A 6,272-nucleotide genomic window follows, 5' to 3' on the forward strand; every position below is an offset into this window, starting at 1 on the left:
TTTGTCATGTGTAATACATGTATTATGCAATTATACTTCTCACTTTGTTAATTAATATTACAAATGAATAGAATATCGTGGATTATAACTCTTGCTATGATGAACCTTAAATACAGTTATATAAAATATTAATTACATTTAATGTAAAATTATAATGGCCTAAGTCATATTTTAATTATATAACTACAATATTTGCTCAGTTTTGTCGATGTTATTAGTAAAATCTAGATAGTAATTGTAGTGTAAAGCATTTAAGATAAAATAAAATACATTAATTATCTATATAATATAAAAGGAAAATTATTACAATATCATTCTTTAAAATATTTTTATTAAATAAAGTTACGATATTGGTATAATATATAACAATTTTCAAAGAACTGTTTTAATGATAATTTGCTTAAAAGAAAAGCAAAAGTTTATAACTAAAACTTGAATTTTGAATTATTGATGTAGTTAATCAACCATCTATTTATTTATTAATTTATTAGAACAATACGTAAGTTGTAATTAAATATGAAAACACTTACTTTATTCTAAGCAAAATTTGGTTTCTCTTAAGAGGACGTGATACTCGCATGTGTTGTCTCCATCTTACAAGTGCATAACATAACAAATTTTACGCTCAGAAGATCACGTTTTGCTCCGTTAGTTTAAAAATAAGAGGAAATTAACCTCTTATAAACATTTTTTTTATGTAAATTTTAAAATACTTACGTATAACTCGCTTCAAAATTAAAATATAGTAAAAAGCCCACGAGTCGTCTAAATAATATTTTTACCTTTAAATTTTTTAAGAGGTCGATTCATTCTAATTTTTAAACCAACGGAGCAAAACGTGATCTGCTGAGCGTAAAATTTGTTATGTTACACTTTTGTAAGACGGAGACAACACATGCGGGTATCACGTCCTCTTAATAAAATTCTTAAAAATACAAAAAATTCTTCAACCACAAGATTCATGTACTTTTCAAATTGGTCATATTCTACAATGTACTTAATTATTGAAAGGAATGTATATATTTAAAAAAGAGCCATCACCTACATATCTGTGAGAGAAACGATTATTAAAATTAAAAAAAAAAAGTTTTTCGAAAAAAAACGTAGGTATCAATCCATTAAATTATAAAAAATCGAAAATGTATAAATAAAATAACAGTACCGATTGCGGTTTACATATTGTGTATTACTTTGTCGGATAAATGGTGTAGCTCATATTATGTAGGCATATACAGTGGCGCCGATCTTATGGTTCAACTATAACAATTAATAGTACCTATACTCTATAGATAATTTAAGTGTATGGGTGTAGATCTTTGCGCTTAAAATGAGTAAAAACCTGGTTTTGAACTACCATGTATCAAGAAAAACTTTAAAATTTGCTTATAGATAGTTGCAAAAAGAGAGCAGAAGTTGAAAAGGATGATATCATTTAAATATTCTGAACATCTTGTGATAAAATAAACATCTGATAGGTTGGGATGGTAGTTAAAGGTACAAAAATTATATATAATTTGCGCCAAATTATGTCGGACATAAGCGCCAATCTAATATTATATACCTGTTATACGTTATAGGTATACTCAACAGTCAACATATGACAAAAGCGCTAAAGGTATCGTTTGATGTTTTGATTTTATAAAAAATTGTCAATAATAAACATACAAATAAATATCATTTTAATTAATTGGTTGATTTTTTAATCCAATTTTTTTTACATACACCATACGATTTATTCACCATTCTGGTATTTCTCCCATTGTACAATTATTATTTCTCTTGGTACACCTCAATGACACATTACCGCAGGCCATTTCTCGTAAAAATCTATATTTTTGATCTTTAATTAAAATGCACGCAACACCTATACTAGTTAGTAATAATTTTTGTAAAATTAATTTTAAAACATGCTTCTGAAATAGGTAGGTACCTATAGTAACAATATAACACAAAACTGCTCACACACTGTCTATGTGACAATCTATTATAATCAGATAATAAATTTGTCGATTAAGATTAACCGTTTGGAGTTATTGAATGATATACGCTTAGTTCTAAATTTAAATAGCCTACCCAAGTTATCTAGGATTTTGGCGCATTTGTACGATAGTACGATACGATTTTGGCGCTTTCGTTCGATACGACTTTTTTGTTCTTATCTAATTTTGGCGCTTATGTCTTCCACTGATTAAAAAAAAAATATTTTAGGTGACAATGGCGTCACTGCATACTTGAAATCTTTTTCATTTTGTTAAATTAGAAACTGTTTTTTATACATAATATCTTAAAATATGCTAAATTCAAATAGTATGTAAAAAACTTTTTAAGGTAATTATTAAATTGTTATTGAATTCAAGTTTGCAAATGTAATGTAATACTTGCCCTATCAGACACTATCAGTGATAGTTTCATTTTAGACGTTAAGCCTCACGGGTTAAAAGACTATTGGATTAAAAAGTGATTTTAAAGTGGCTGTAGATAATATATGTACTTAATGTGTACTTTACTGCGTAATAAATTATAGTGATGAATTGAGATCCATTAGACACAACATTTAAATTAAAATAATCTTTGTAATGTAGTAATGAAAGCCATGAGCTACATTAAAAAAAAAAAAAGATTAGTTTTTTTTTTAAATTTATAAAATTTTATAATACCTACCTATATTAAAACCGTGAACTGTGTTATTATTGTTACAGTATCTACTGCCTAGGTAAGTTAATTTCCTAAATGCATTTAGAACTCGTATCGTTGAGATAATTGATTATGTTAATTTATACTTCCCATTTATTACAAAGTCAAAACAAAAAAAAATATTTAAATATGACATTAATTGTCTAGTTATTACTACTTAAAATCATTAGAAAGTTTCCAGTTCTCTTTTGTTGTAAGATCCGCTGCAATTTGTTTTAACAAACAATCGATAATATGACAAAGCTCGTGTTTAAAATCGATTTTATTATCAAATCTTAATTTATTAAGTACTTACCTATATGAAATAAGTTTTAATTGTTTGATTTGTTATTTAAGTTTCTTACGTATTTGAAGTAAGTAATTACATTTTTATAATAAATATTTGCAATGAAATGTCACAACTATATAAAATATGAAAATGTTAAGCTTATTTATTATGCTGCACTACTACAAGCCAGCAGAATACACCAAGAAAACTTTTGGTGCTGTTTACTAATTATTATTTGTACCTAATATAAATTGATTATCTACAAATATGTAATAATTAATAATAACCGATAATTTATAATATTTTAGCTATAAAGTATTGGAAGACTAAAATTATTATACTTTGATATTAACCTATGAACCCGTCATAACTCATAAGCCGAGGCCAACTGAGTTCAGAATAGTTGCTTCAGTAATCAATGTAGATAGTGTATAATAAAACGGAATTGTGCTTAAGACAACTAAACCGGACTGGACCTTATACAGATGAAACGCTTACAATTTCTCACGCCATTGAATATATTGATATAATCGAACTTACCTATAATAGCATATCTAAAGTCAAATAGTCATCGTGTTCACTAATAGAGTAAATTTTTTATACTATATAAAAAAATGATTAAGTCACTCTAATCATCATTAAAATAAAAATGTAATGAAATACTTTATTTTTAAATCCATAAAGTGACTATGTTACCTTCAAGTTAAAAAAATTACAGTTCACGTGGATTTTGATAACTCAAAAATAATCGTTATTCGTCAAGTGAGTAGCAACGCAAGTAGAAAAACTGAATAGATATAATTTTAAAAATATGTCAAAAATAATTATCAGATAACAATAATTCATTTTAACCCTTAAAATATATTTGTGTCAATACGTATAAAAATTTAATAATACTTGTCCACGCGGCTTATTCACAGGAAACGTTCTATTTATTTCAAGAAAATTTAATCAAAATATAATTATTTAACTAAATTAAATGTTGATATGACGTATAGTCAACCATCAAAAACTGATTTGTAACGAATTAAAATTTAATATAATGTAATATAATATAATATACGTATATACTAATTATTACTAGCTGATCTTGCGCTGCGTTGCGCGTGATATAATAGTGCGCGTAGATTTACTACGTCTTAAACTCGGTTAGGTTACAATAATTTTTAATTTAATAATTTGGATGGTTTTGACTAGATATGAAATAAAGTCTACAATTAAATTTAACAGTGAAAACTATTTGATTTTCTATTACCAATGACAACACTATATATAAACAAGAAAATATTCGTTTTTCGAAAGCCAACAAATCCTTGAGTAGTGAGTAATAATTATTAAAGCTTGAATTGTTGTAGAAATTATTGTTTCACACGAAAAAGAACCATTTAGGTTTAGGTTACAGTCATCAAATCACAGATAGATGTAAAACCAAAATAATAAATTACGATACAGAAGATAACATTTTCAGTGTCGTAACGTTTTTATATTTATCTGTATCATCAACATGCGAAAACATTATTTAAGTTGGAAAAATTTAAAAATATTATTGGAATTTAAAATAATAATAACATTAATAACTATTTACTTGTTCTCGTGTTAATATTTTCTTATTTGTAATGTATAAATTTGATTTCTTAACAATGAATATATACAGCTCAAGTGGTTTTTTTTCACGAAGCTGTTTTTTAAATAATTTTGCAATAACCGACCGCGGTATTGTCATTGGATCGTTTGTAATTTACTTTGAATTAGTATTTAAGTATATTTAAGATTTAGAATTTTAATTTTTTTCAAAAAATTTTAAAATTTCTGATATCCAACCCATTAAAAAGTGGTTGTGTGGCGTTCTTCCAAGAAAATAGTACTTATGCTAGAATATTTGTGGAAAAAATATCGTCATCAATAGTTGGTAAAATAAAGTAAATAATCGGCATTGTTGTAGGAATTCAAAAATCGATAATAATACATATTTTTATATTTTGTATTTTAATATAACTATGTATGTAGATACATCATATGGCATATCAAAAATATAGGATTATAAGTCATAGATAAACTTAATGAATCATTAAAACTTAACGGATCAGTCACAGGTCACTAAATAATATTTTAGGTAAAATTAGTGTACTGTTGATATTATTAAAGTTTATTGACTACAACTATATTATGTAGTCCGTTATAAATATTATGTTTATTTTTTATTTTTTTTTTTTTGAATTACACAATTTATACAAAGTAAGTATATAATAAGCGTAAATGATAATAAAAAGTATATACAGACATTGAAGACTTAAGTTGGAGAAGGCGCCCTTTTGACGACTTTTCTTAGGACATTATACTATACACTTGTAGGGGTTAAGTGGTAAAAAGGTCGCGGCACCATTTTCTTTTCAGCCTTTTTTTGGGGGAGGGGGAGTCGAGAATAGATAAAGTTAAATCTCTTGCAAGGTTTTCCCGATGATTTGTGATAACGAGTATATAGTAATTTGTAGCGGTTTGTGCGTTATTGTTTTTATTTTTAAATATGTAAAAATAAAAATAGTGCTTTGGTATGTCCATAAAAGATATTTTTTAATTTTCAACACAAATTATTTTTGATAGTTACCTAACCTGTATGATGGATACGATATGACTTCCATGAAATTTTGATGTACAATATGTTGTCCATATCTCACTGCAGTTAAAACAGTTCGTTTATAATTTTAAGAAATTCTTCATTTGGTAATTTAGTACGCATAATGTTTAATTGTGATAAGCACCTTAATTTATGGACATATCTAAGTGTAATAAAAGGGACAGCTGTACTAATATACTTATCAAACTCGAGTTATGTGAATTTGGTGTGATTCGAGCTTTCTGCAAATGTCTCGTGTGGACTGCTTCACACAGCTGTGTTATTGGGCAATTGCATAATGGATCAATGTCAAAACCGGATAACTGGCGCGTTCGAGTAGGACCCCTACACTAGGAGTTAACTATAAGTACCTGGTACAGAAGTTTGTCTCGAATTATTTTAGGTAAGTACTTGTGTATAAATAAGTAATAGAAATAGAAACGAGAAAAATGTTAAATATTAAATACTAAAAATGTATGTAGGTACTCGTATACTATTATAAAATACGATTTAAAAATCACTTAAGTCACTTTTATATCGGAAAAATTGTTATAAGTTATTACTTTTACAAAATTAAAGCGACTAATGTTTTTTACAGTTTCATATTTTATACTGTCGACGCGTATATTATACTTCAGAAATGTCACTATTATTATTATTATCTATTGTTATGTTATCTTATGATCGCCAATGTCG

Source organism: Melanaphis sacchari, unplaced genomic scaffold (genome assembly GCF_002803265.2).
Source record: "Melanaphis sacchari strain LSU unplaced genomic scaffold, SCAv2.0 Contig25_pilon_pilon, whole genome shotgun sequence".
Classification (NCBI taxonomy): Eukaryota; Metazoa; Arthropoda; class Insecta; order Hemiptera; family Aphididae; genus Melanaphis; species Melanaphis sacchari.